Here is a 14,255-nt window from a genome sequence, read left to right as displayed (position 1 = left end):
TGTCATATAGTAGAGTGGAGTGAAGTGGTGTAGAGTCGAATAAAATGTTCTAGATTGTCGTAGAGTGTAGAGGTGAAGAGGGAAACAGATTGGAAAAGCGTCGTACAGTGGAGTGGTAGAGAGTGGTATGAAGTGTAGTGGACTGTTACAGGGTCGAGTGACGGAGAGTGAGGGGGCCAGAGTGGAATAGCATAGAGTGGAGTAAAGCATCATAGAGTGGAATAAAGTATCATAGAGTGTAGTACCGTTGAGTAGAGTGGGGTAGAATAGAATAGAATGGAATAGTGTACTGTGGAGTTAGTAAGTAGTAAGATTAAGAGTGAGTAGTGGCATAGGGTAGAGTGGCATAGTGTGGAGTATCATAGAGTGGAGTAGAGAGGTGAGGAGTGTAGTAGAATGGAGTGGCACAGAGTACTGTAGAGAGGCATGGAGTGTTGTAGAGTGGCAAAGAATGGGGTGTCGTAGGCCATAGAATAAAGTGACGTAGAGTGGAGTAGTGTAGAGAGGAGCAGAGCAGCCTAAAGTGAAGTGACGTAGAGCGCAGTGAGCGATTTAAAGTGTCATAGATGAGAGTGGTGTAGAGTGGCATGGAGTAGAGTGGAGTAGTGTAGATTGGAGTGGAGTGTAGCATGGAGTTAAGTGTTGTAGATTGAAGTACAGTGGCACAATGCTGAGTGGCATAGAGTGCAGTGGAGTAGAGTAGAGTGGGCGGTGTACAGTGGAAGTGGCGTATAGTGGAGTGGTATAAAGTAGAGTGGATTATAGTGTTGTAGAGACGAGTAGAGTGCTAGAGAGTGGGATAGAAGGTAGTGTCATAGAGTGGAGTGTTGTAGAGTGGAGTAAAGTGGCCTAGAATGGAATGGCATAGACAGGAGTAGAGTCTCATAGAGTGCAGTGGCATAGAGCAGTGGTTCCCAAACCTTTGACTCCTGCGGACCCCATTGAGTCACCAATGTAAGCCGGGAACCCAACGCAAATTGTATAAGTTAAATTTCAAAATTAAAACAGTAATTCGGAAAAAATACACATGTGTGCACACAAAACAAATACTCAAAGTACTAACGATTTTGGGGCCAGATGTACGACCATTTCATTTAGCGCCTCGCAATTGGCGACACATTGCGAGTTGCTAAATGTAGTGTACAACAGTGTGTTTAACACTGTTTGGGATTCCCAATGGGGTCGCAAATTGCGAGGTTTATTAATAGTAATGAGCCTCTCGCAATTTTCAAGCCCATTGGGAATGCTAGCTATCCCAGGGATGGTGGCTGGCTGGGCTCAGCAGGCCACCTGCTTTTAAATAAAGCAGTTAAAAAAAAATGCAGCCTGTTTACCATGCATTAAAAAAAAATGAAACGTTTTTGTTTCATTTTCTAAGGGCAGGTAGAGGTCCCTGGGACCACTGCCTGCCTTTAAAAAATAATTTTGCATGCATTTGCAAAGGGGAAGGTGTCCCCTGGGGACCGCTTCCCATTTGCGAATGCATTACCCTCTACTTGAAGTAGGTAGTAATTGCGACTGGTTTGGGACCGCAAAACATTTGGACATAGTTTTGAGACTCCCTATTTGGAAGGGAATGCCCCTTCCAAATTGCAAGTTGCAAAACCTATTTAGCGAGTCGCAAACAAATTGCGACTCGCGAAATAGGCTATGTACATGGCTCAATAGGTTTTTGCATGCATAAACGGGTTCGCGAACCCGTTCGTGCATATAAAAACAGATCGTACATCTGGCGCTTAGTATTTTTTATTGAAGTAATACCCCCTCTGTCACATGTATTTCACTTGTTTTATAGCATCTCTCATACCATTGTAGGATGTCAGAGCACTTTACATCACATACATATAAAGACATTGAATCATACATGTAAATCAGTGTGTATATAAAATGTTTAAAGAGTGCCCGGTCTGGAAAAGCACAATCTCAGGATTCAGAACATAACACAGTGGCAAGCACTGACTTTGACATTAAAAATGTATTTCCACCTAAATAAATCTTTTTAGCAGCATCAGGATAATGAATACCTGGGAAAAAATATAAGTTACTAACTGGTACCATGCAGTTTGCAAGCAGCTCTTTGATGACAGTTTATAGGTCCCTCTGCTAGATTACGATTGTCACTTATGAAGTACACAGTAACAAAATAATCTCTGTGACAAAAGCAGTAACCACGAACCTATGCACAAAAAATATGGCTTTTTAAGATGCATGATACACGTTATTTGCAGTAGGCACATTAACCCTCTGTGCTACATTAGTTCAATCACAGCTGCAACTGAACAAAACTCTCCTCAGCTCCAGCAGGTACATTAATCACTGGCATTCTCTTGACACTTTTATTGTTGCTGGAAAGCTGCTAATTATACAAGAAATGTTTCTGTGCTTTTAAAACTGTTGCCTACGACCACGTCCGCGGACCACAGTTTGGGAAACACTGGCATAGACTGTACTAGAGTGTCATAGAGTGTAGTAGAGTAGTGTGTCATTGAGTAGCGTAGATTGGATTGATATAGAGCAGAGTGACATAGAGTGAAGTGGAGTAAAGTATCATAGAGTAGAGTAGAGCAGTGTAGAGTGCAATAGAGTAGAGTGGCATAGAGTGGAGTGATGTAGAGTGTTGTAGAGTAGAGGGGCATAGATTGACATACAGTGGAGAGGAGTGGTGTAGTGTGGAATGTGTATGGTGTGGTAGTGCACTGCCATTACAGACAATGCATTTTTAATTGAAATATACATTACATTTGCACAGACATACAGTTTTACTGATAAAACTATACAGTGCACAAATGATAATGTATGCAAATAGCTTCACCTATTGTATTGATCGGATTGAAATATTTGTTTACAATACACTTTAGAAGTAATTCTGAAATATTTACACAGTTCATTTACATGTATTTACATTTTGTTGAGTGCTAGAAAAAAAACCTTTCCTTTCACACACCCAGATTGTCAGACAAATTCTCTCACTTTGAAGTCAGAGAAAGAAAAGTGAACACCAATCTCCCTCAGAAGACAGAGTGATTGAAATGGTGTTTCTGATTGGCTAGGATATGCACCTAATTCAGGCATTACCCTCCACTCTAGTCAGGGCAAGGGAGTTACACACTGAAGATAACCCCTGCTCACCCCCTGGGTAGTTTGTCAGAGCAGTCAGGCTTATCCAAGAGGCAATGTCTAAAGCGTTTGCGCAACACACTCACATACCAGTGACACACTAGGCACACCACAAAAGAGACTCCACACAATACAAAAATATCACAATCGATCACAATCACATAAATCACTATGCCACAGGGCACTTGTCATGACATCACATGGATTAGACAAATCACTTTGCCAATCAGGCATTTGTCATAACAAAGCTAAAGGTGCACTACAGTCAATACTGGTAGAGTGCACACATCATGACCCTATCGTTACTGTGCATTTGTATACCATCACATCCATGTTACTTGTTATCCTGGCAGTGCAGGTCATAAACCAACTTCTCACCCTGAAAGGGTAATGCAGCATAATATACCTGGCATCATTGGCATGAGTCTCCCTTCCATTTTGACGGATTGCCTCCTCTGTTTTGATATGATTTTGCTGGATTTTTGCTTTGGGCACTGTGCCACTGCTAATCAGTGCCACAGTACAAGTGCTCCCTATGTTAAATTTATATACTAATTGGTTATTCCATGATTGGGTTATTTGATTTAGCTGTCAGCCCCTAGTACAGTGCACCATGTGTGCCAGGGCTTGTAAATCAAATCCTGCTGGTGGTCCTGCAACACTGGTTGTGCCACCCACAGCAGCAGCTAGTAAAGTGTGTCTCAGGCCTGCCATTGCAAGGCCTGTGTGCAGTCTAGCACTGTCATGTCGACTTGGCTAAATGCACCCACTTGCCAGTCCCTAAACGTTCCCTTTACTTCATATTAGACAGCCCTATGGTAGGCCCCAGGTCAGGGTGCATTGTAAGTATAAGGTAAGACATGCTCTGATGTGTGCAGCATGTTCTAGTAGTGAAGTACAGTATTTTCGTTTTTCACTATTGAAGGCTACCTGTTCTCATAGGCCAGACTGGGCAGTTAGATTATTACATTCTTATAATCCTAACTGACTCAGGGAACATGGTAGAAATTTTAATTTAGTATGCCTGAACTCAGAATAATAAAATACATCTTTTAGTAAAGTTTATTTTAATATTCTGTGTTTGCAAATGCCACTTTTAGAAAGCAGGTATTTGCTTGCCTAACCATTTGAGCCTGCCTCTGCTGGGTTGTGTATTCCTTGTCTGGGTTTATGAGTGACAGGGCTGGGGGATTCCAGGAGACAGGCTGGGGCAGCCCAGTGGTGAATAGAGAGATCTGCATCTAGATGGGAGGAAGGAGTTGCACCTTTTATTTATTTACTTATTTATTGAAGTTTTGTATAGCGCTAGCTGGACCCGAGGGTATCAGAGCGCTTCACAGCAAATAGAGAGATGCAACCAGGGCAATAAGCATAGAAAACAAGAATCGGAAACGATAGGAGGGAAATATAGCCTGTACACCAACAGAACAACAACAATAATAACGCAGTAAGAGACGGAGTTCGGGGGCGAATCAGTTAGTTCTGAGTTCCGCAAAGGCTATCAGATTTCTGCTGTTGGGAGATGGGCTTCTCGCTAAGCACCGGAGCGTTCAAGGAAGAGGGCTTTGAGTAGTTTTTTGAATTGTGGGAAGGTGGCGGTCGTTCTGATATGTGGGGGGATGGAGTTCCAAATCCTGGGAGCGTTCCCCGCAAAGGATTTGTTTGAGGTCTTGTGTTTCTGTGATTTCAGCGGGATGAGCAGGAGTGTGTTGGAGCTTCTGAGGTTCCTGGATTGTCCAGCCCTTTTGAGTTTAGAGGCCAGGTATTCCGGTTTGCCTGTATGCAAGGCTTTATGTGTGAGGCAAGCTGTGCGGAAGTTGGCTCGTTGGTCAATCGGGAGCCATTTCAGTTCTTTGAGTGCCGGTGAGATGTGGTCAAATTTCTTTGTTCCTGTGATCATTCTTGAGGCAGCGTTGAGGGTGGAGTTGAGGGGTCCCAGGTGTGACTTGGCTGTTCCAGTCAGTACAGCAATGCCATAGTCAATTCTTGAGAGCACAAGTGCCTGGGTGGCATGTTTCAGATCTTTGGGGGGGAGGAAGGGTTTAATTTTGTAGAGAAGTTTCAAGTTCAAGAACGCGCTTTTGGCGGTATTGGAGATGTGCTTCTTCATGTCCAGTTTGGGGTCGAGAGTGATTCCTAGTGATTTTGCTGAGTCCGTTGGAGTAAGAGAGACATTGCGGGCATTTAAGGCTTTGAGCCATTCCACTATTTGTGGGTTTTCATCTTTGTTCGAAATTAGGAGGACTTCCGTTTTCTCTTCGTTCAGTTTGAGGTGGTTGGCTGAGAGCCAGTGTTGAACCTCCATGAGTGTAGCATTCTGTCTGTGAATGTCAGCGATCGAAGTGGTTTCCAAGTAGAGTTGACCTGAATAGGGCTGGGCCTTCCCTCTACAATGCTGGCTCCATCAACTGTGTTGTCTGATGCCTCTGCCCTGTACTGTGAAAGGAGAGGAGGAATCTTGTCAACAGAGTTCTCCAGAGCTGTTTCTTCCCTCCCCTGTGCTGGCTCTACCTCCTGTGGGCGGCTGATGTCTCTGCCCTGTACAGTGAAAGGAAGAAGAGAGTCATGTAAACAAAGTGCTCAGGAACTGGTATGGACTAGGCAGAGGCCTCTCTGCCTTCAGAGAACAAAGGATGTTGGGGTATAAATATTGGGACCCTGAACCAAGAAATTAGATCACTTCTGGACAAGAAACCTTTCTGCCAAGGAGAAGAACCAAGGAAGCTGCAGGAGTTGTACTACGCCTCTGCCAGTGTGCTGTTTGCTGGGTTGGCTGTAGTGGTTGCTTCATTGCTAAGGGAAAGGAGAAGGAACTTTGTAAGGAATTTCATCTACAAAATATTCTCCAAGAACTGGTACTGTGCTTGCCTCCTGCTGTAGTCTCAGGGACAAAAGATTTCACCTCCAGCTCCCTCCTGAATTATCTTTCTGGGAATCTGACTCCAGTCACTTTCGTGCCGCTGGGAGCTGGAAGCGCGACGCATCAAGAAAAAGTGTTGCCACCGCAGCTGAAATCATCGCAACGCCGAAGAAGCGAGCCTTCGCAGCATTTCCCTGAAAGCATGTGTTCATCGTAGCTGTCCGCTGTCGTATCACCAGGCTAGCGTGATGCCATTGAGAGAGTCGCCATCACATCACCGGAGAAGCGTATCACAAAGGCCTGTCACCGCTCCACAGTACAGAGTCGTCGCAAGGCTGCCAGGGCGTCATCGCATCGTAATCGCATTGCCGTATCAAGGGCGCCATCTTCTCGCATCGCAACCGGATCATCGCATCGCATCAAGGTGCCATCTTGCACACCGCAACGGGCCCACAAGCTGAGAATCTACGCATCACCTCTATTGAGGAAGGATGCAACCGTTCCCCCGGGTCACGGAACCGACACATCTCCCCTTTTGCAAGCCTTTTGTTCACTTTGCGTTCCGCAACCAGGTACTTTGTTGAGAACTTTGTTGCATTTACCATCAACTTGTACTAAGAGACTTTAATCATCTTTTAAGTAATCTTAAGTGTAGAATTGTGGTTTTTTGTCGTTTGTGGTCTTTTGTTTAAGTCTATATCAAGAATACTTATTTTTATAAAACCTATGTTGTGTCCATCTGTAGTGTTTTCACTGCATTACTGTGTATATTCACAAAATGCTAAACACACTGCCTCTGAGATAAGCCTGTCTGCTCGTGCCAAGCTACCAAGTGGGTGAGCAGGGGTTATTAAGGAGTGTAATCCCCTTATCCTGACTTAGAAGTTAGGGTCCCCATTTGGACAGAGGTGAACACCATTGCCAACTAGGGACCCCCAGATCTAACACAGCAGATAATGAAAAACTAACACATATACTACAATCTGTCATGAGGGACATTACATGGCATGAGTTCTGCAGTAAACAAGGTTGGCACAGTACATTCCTGCATATGGGGCACCAAAGTACTATTAGAGGGGATACAGTAATCTATATCCACACGTAGGTGCCCAGGTCTCCTGCCTACCTACAACAGTGAATGCAGTAATTCATGGAAGGTTCCCTGCACCACATAGCAGGGGGCACCGTCGAGGATTCCCCTGAGATGGACTGAGTCCGTGAAGGAGGATTCTCCTCCTTCACGGACTGAGTGGTCGCTCCCTGGGTCCCTGGCCGAAGCCTGGTATCGTAGCGCTGCCCTGCTGAACATTCGCTTTCAAAGCTACTTTTGTTTATAGCCTGCTGTGTGCCTTACTTATTGCTTTGTGGAATTAGCGCTCTAGCTCACCAATATCATAGCGCTGCTCTGCTGAACATTCGCTTTCAAAGCTACTTCTGTTTATAGCCTGCTGTGTGCTTTACTTATTGCTTTGTGGAATTAGCGCTCTAGCTCACCAATATCATAGCGCTGCTCTGCCGAACATTCGCTTTCAAAGCTACTTCTGTTTATCGCCTGCTGTGTGCTCTGTCTAGCGCTTTGTGGAATTAGCGCTCTAGCCTTCAATTTAGTACTTTCCTACATTGTTTGCGCATTTACCAACAGCGCTCCGCTCTGCTCCTCCCCCCGCCTCCATTTTGTTTGTTTGTTGTCGTCCTCGTGTGCCCGACCCGCCTCCCAGCTGAGCCGCCCTCGCCCCTCCCCCTCCACTATCCATATATGACAGGAGTTCCCGCGCGCAGCGTTTACGCGCAGCGACCGCGCCCCATTTGCGCCGAAGGTGCGCCAAAGGTAAGCCCGTCTACGCCCGTCCGCGCCTGGACCGCGCCCAGCGCCATACCCCCTGGCCCCCGTCCCTCCCAGCCCCCCCGCATTACCTACGATGCCGCCACCCTCCTAGCCCTGAACCCCGGCCGCGCCCCCACCTGCGTCCAAGCCGCTCCCGGACACACCCATGGACCTTTCTCCTGTTACTCCTGCAAATTCAGCGGCACCGACAACATCCCCGCTACGACCACACCACAGATTCCCGACCCCAACCACCTACAATGCATCCTTCTCAACACCCGATCGGTCCACAGGCACGCCATTGACCTATGGAATCTACTAGACACCATCTCTCCAGACGTCGCCTTCCTAACAGAAACATGGATGAACACTTCCTCCGCCCCAGACATCACCATTGCCATCCCTGAAGAATATAAGATCACACGCAAGGACCGCACCGACCATACAGGAGGAGGAATCGCTATCGTCCATAAGAAATCCATCCGCATCTCAACCAGCTCTGACGCCAACCTCGCCAACTCCGAACACCTTCACTTGCAAATACACATCGACCCCAAGACCACACTCAGAGGCACCCTCCTCTACAGACCACCAGGACCCCGCGCAAAATTCAGCGAAGACATCACGGACTTCATCACCCCACACGCGCTCCCCTCCACAGACTACATCCTTCTGGGAGACCTCAACTTTCACCTCGAAAAGATCAACGACCGCAACACCGCCACCCTCGTGGACAACCTCGCCAACCTCGGACTTAAACAACTAGTCACTTCCCCCACCCACATCGCAGGTCACACACTCGACCCCATCTTCACATCCAGCAACCATGTCTCCTTCAGCCACACTACGGACCTCCTCTGGACTGACCACAGCTGTGTTCACTTCACCTACAACAAACCAAAACCCAGCATCCACCTCCAACCTACCCTGCAAAGGAACTGGAACAAAATCACCACCGACCAAATCTCCGCATCGCTCCTTCAAAACACCCCAGCCCTCTCTTCTAACGCTAACGAAGCCGCCGCCAACCTCACCCTATGGTTATCCAACACCACTGACACCTTAGCACCACTGAAAAACGTCAAAACAAACCTGGCAGCAAGAAGGCCTCATGGTTCAACGATGATCTCAAGAAGTCCAAGAAACTCTGCCGCTCCCTTGAAAAGGCCTGGAAAAAAGACCCAACCACCAGCATCAAGGACGCCTTCAAAAACGCCACCCGCACTCACCACCAACTTATCCGAAAAGCCAAGAAAACAGCATTCAAGGATCGACTTGACAACAACGCTCACAACAGCAAGGAACTTTTCAACATCGTCAAGGAATTTTTCAATCCCTCGGCCAACTCCAACGACATCACCCCCTCTCAAACCCTCTGCGACTCCCTAGCCTCATTTTTCCACAACAAGATTGCAGACATCCACAACAGCTTTGACAACCAACCCGGAAACCAACCCACCCTACCATCAGCTGAACATTCTCCCCCCGTGAACACCCTTAATGTCTGGAACCCAATCTCCACTGAGGACACAATCCGCCTGATGAATTCCATCCACTCAGGATCCCCCACAGACCCATGTCCTCACCACATCTTCAACAAAGCAGACTCCGTCATAGCACCGCACCTCCGAGACGTCATCAACTGCTCCTTCAACTCCGCCACCTTCCCGGAAGACTGGAAACACGCTGAACTCACCGCCCTTCTGAAAAAACCCACAGCGGACCCCACCGAACTAAAAAATTACCGCCCCATCTCACTTCTTCCATTCCCGGCCAAAGTCATCGAGAAAGCTGTCAACAACCAGCTCGCCACCTTCCTCGAAGCCAACAAATCCCTCGACCCCTCACAATCTGGCTTCCGAGCAAAACACAGCACTGAGACCGCCCTCATCGCAGCAACAGACGTTATTCGAACTCTACTGGACAACGGAGACACAGTCGCCCTCATCCTCCTCGACCTCTCTGCAGCATTCGACACAGTCTGCCACAGCACCCTTTTACAACGCCTCAATAACATCGGAATCCAAGGAAAAGCACTTGAATGGATCACCTCGTTCCTCACCGGAAGAACCCAGAGAGTCCGCCTTCCACCATTCAAGTCCGAGGCCTCTGAAGTCATCTGCGGCGTACCGCAAGGATCCTCACTCAGTCCCACCCTCTTCAACGTATACATGAGCCCCCTCGCGGCCATCGCAGGCCAACACAACCTCAACATCATCTCGTACGCGGATGACACTCAACTGATCCTTTCCCTCACCAATGACCCCAGCACCGCCAAAACCAACCTACACGAAGGAATGAAAGAAGTTGCCGAATGGATGAAAGAAAGCCGTTTGAAACTGAACTCAGACAAAACAGAAGGCTTCATCTTAGGTACATCCCCCTCTGCATGGGACGACTCCTGGTGGCCGGAAGCCCTCGGAAAAGCACCCATCCCGACAGACCACGCACGGAACCTAGCGCGTCATCCTGGATTCTTCACTCTCAATGAACAGACAAGTCAGCGCCGTATCCTCTTCCTGCTTCAACATTCTTCGCATGCTCAGAAAAACATTTCGCTGGATCCCCTCCGAAACAATGAAAATAGTCACCCACGCACTGGTCACGAGCCGACTGGACTACGGTAACACCCTCTACGCAGGTACTACCGCAAAACTCCAGAAGAAACTCCAACGAATCCAAAACGCCTCAGCCAGACTCATATTAGACATCCCACGCAACGATCATATCTCGGGTCACCTTAAAGACCTCCACTGGCTACCCGTCAATAAGAGGATCACTTTCAGACTGCTTACCCACGCACACAAATCACTCTACGACATCGGTCCAGAATGCCTCAACTCTTGACTGTCCTTCTACTCCCCCTCCCGCCAACTACGTTCTTCCAACCAAGCCCTCGCCACTGTACCGCGCATCAACAAGACCACCATGGGAGGCAGATCCTTTTCATACCTGGCTGCTAAAACATGGAACTCTCTCCCCGCTTACCTTCGCCTTACCCAGAACCACCTAGCATTCAGAAAACAACTTAAAACGTGGATATTTGACAAGTAATCCTCCTCCCCTTCCTAAGCGCCTTGAAACCCTCCGGGTATGTAGTGCGCTATATAAATTCCTCGACTTGACTTGACTTGACCCCATCATGTCAAGGCCCACCCCAGGTATGTGCACACCACGGTGAGAGGGCACACAGCATTGCAGACAGACTACGCCGCCCGTACACATGTAATCCACAGCTACTACCTGCGATCGTGTAGAGCGGCTGCTAAAACCCAGGGAAACAAATGCAGCACACGCGAAAGGTCCTCTAGCCCCCACCAGTAGAATCCCATGGAGACCACTGCCCGCGACTGAACTGCGACAGCCTTTTTCTGAGTGCCTCCTGGCTTGGGCCCATCCTCCTCGGGCGTCGGCATTGCCCCCAGCTAGGTAACAGGGCTTCCTTTTACAGTACCATGCCCCCAGCAGGCAGGACACGGAGCAAAGTCTCCGTCAACCCTGTTCTGCCTTGTAACCTCCTCTTCCAGCACTACGCAAATGGGCTTCTGGGGGCTTGGCTAGGCAACACTGGGAACTACAGCTGTCCAGCAACGATGCCAACTCATTTGCGCTGGAACAGGCAGCTCCCTACTGCTCTGGGCTTCTATACAACACAGCAAGTTTACCGCTCCCTGGCGAGTGCGAGGAGGACATAGTCAAGACTGTGGTAACACAAAGACCATATGCGCCAGAACTTTCCCAACGCAAAGAGAAAGCGCACTGAATGTATAATAGTGCTCCTCCCTGGCAGCACAGAGTGAGCCCGCTCCTTGGGCAACAGATTGTACAGCACTCTTGTTGCACGCTGTTACAACAATGAAAACAGAGCGGTCCGCCTGCTCTTTACCACAGAAACAAATGCAGGGAGTGTAAAGCGCTCACCAGCGTTAAGGTTTCTCCAGCACAGGGGACGTTCCCTCATGCTGGGCTCTTTGGAGAGTACTGGGGAAGTTTCAGGAGAGCAGGTCGGCTGGCCAGCACACAGGGTCCTTGGGCATAGATGCCATCCGTACAGCAGATCAGCACACAAGGCATAGTCACAGTGGCGGTTCTGCCTTGCACACAGCAGTCTACTCGCTGTCCATAGAGTATCTTCTCTTTCTTGATGGGGTCACAGCCTCTATACTTATAGTGACCATTTCTCTTTTTTCTGGGGGGCACTTTTAAAACTATATTCTAATGCCCAACACCCCCATTCACATTTTCAGCCCAGGCCCCAGATATACCATAGTGGGGTGGAGCCATCACTGTGGAAGAAAGACACAGCCCTTTTCAGGTAGAGGTGCTACATCTCCCACCACTCCAAATGCAGACCTGGCCTATTCAGGTGCAAGGGAAACTCCTCACACTACTCTAAAATGAGCCAAGGTCTTTTCAGCCTAGCGCTGAGACACCCAGGATAGCTATAACATACCTTAACCTCCCCTGGGACTGGCTGGAGTGATGGCACAACCCCTCTCTCCTGCAAGTCAGAATCAGATGGTCAATACACATCTAGGCAGGGTACAAAGAAACATGGAATACAGAAATGCCCACTTCTAAAAGTGGCATTTCTAAAATAGTAATAATAAATCCGCTCTCACCAATAAGCAGTATTTATAACTACTATTCCAAACAAACCAAACATGGTCACGCTACCCTACTCAGATCAGAAATTACTACTATAGCACATATCAGGGAATCCCCAATGCAAACCTAACAGCAGTGAGAAACGAAATGGGCTGTTTGTCACTATCTGGACATACTACACAGTTATGGCACATGACCTACCTCTTACCTACACAACAACCTGCCGATAGGTATAGCTATGGCCTACCTTAGGGGTGACTTACATGTAGAAAAAGGGGAGTTGCAGACGTGGCGACCACTTTACATGACACATCACAGCAGCAGTAAATTGTGCACATAGGCACTGTAGTGGCAGAGGCCTGAGAGAAGTTTGTAAGGCTACTTCAGTGGGTGGCACAAGCAGCGCTGCAAGCCCACAAATAGCAGTAAATTTACAGGCCCTGGGTATATGGCATACCACTGTACAAGGGACATACAGGTAGATTAAACATAACACCACCAACATTAGGTCAGAATATATAGAGTAGAAAGGCAAAAAGTTCTGGGATGGCCATTCAAAAAGTCCAACACAGGGCTTGACGTTTGACATCTGTGACAGAAAGCACAGGAAATCTGACAGAATGTACAGGCGAGCACTCATGGAAGAATACAGTAAACAAGCAATGGTCAATTGGAGGGACAAGACATGCCGTACAGCCAAAAACACATAAAGTCAGCAAATAGAAAGCAAGCAAATGTGAGTTACATAGCACAAATCCAATGATAAGCAAAGGGCAGAATGCATTCATAGGTCAGCTTTCAGGATGTCTCCAGGAAGTCTTTAGCAGCCAGACAGCTGCGCTGTCTGGTAGGCTACAACTTAGAAACCAGTGCTGCTCCCTGCGTCTTCCTGCACAATCCCCCTCTTTGCTTTGCATTCATCTGTTCTTCCTTATTCCCTTCACTCTCTCTTCTCCCTCTCTGTTCACTTTGTCTCTACCTTTCCCCTCCCTTTCTCCCTGCTACTCGTTCTGCCGACCTGTGGCTGCTGTAAATAACCTCTGGGAGCTGAGGAAACTGATAAAGGGTCCAGGAGCAGCCCTTGGCTGTCAAAACCAACCTACAAGGGCTCCAGTCCACCATGGAAATGCTCGATGGAATGTAAGCCTTGTCTGGCCCTGGCACCAGCTAGCACTTGGTAAATTGGTAGGTTTGAGATGGTGGAAGTGCAGAGGGGAGCTGGTGGGAGTGCAGAGGGGAGAGGTCTACAAGCCATGTAAGGTCACACTAAATAAAAGCCTTATCTTTAATGGGGCATATGGGCAGGTATCCTTTTTATCAATTTGTCTAGTGCATTTCAGAAGCGCAAGTGTGATATATTAGGGTGGGTGATAGCCAAAAGAACTTGATAGGGCAAAAGAAGAAGGCTGGTGGAGAAGTAGGGTTTGACTTTTTGGAGGGCACTGAAGTTTCAGTGGCAGTAGTCTTGGGACATGTTATTGGGATGAAAGGTGTATCTATTGACCATGGCTAGGGATTGCAGTTGAAGTGTCAGAGATATAATGAGACAGTGATTAATTTGTGCCAGGGCCCTCACCAGGAGACCTTAGCAGCTTGCACTACCCTTTTCCACTTCCAGCACTGCCAATGACAGTATCAACACTACTACTAACCATCAAACTATTTGTACTGTAACATTTTAGGCTGTTCCAGGGGACAAAGCTATAAGAATTGCTATGGTGACCTGTGCTAGCGATTTTTAATGTATCTTGAATTATACTGAATTAATTAACAACTGTTGTTGTGCTGATCTCTGAATTAGCTGGACAGGCCTACCATGTGGCAGACTGTCATACTAGCCAGTGA

This window comes from Lissotriton vulgaris, chromosome 2_2 (assembly GCF_964263255.1).
Source record: "Lissotriton vulgaris chromosome 2_2, aLisVul1.2, whole genome shotgun sequence".
Taxonomy (NCBI): Eukaryota; Metazoa; Chordata; class Amphibia; order Caudata; family Salamandridae; genus Lissotriton; species Lissotriton vulgaris.
This window is presented reverse-complemented; position numbering follows the sequence as displayed.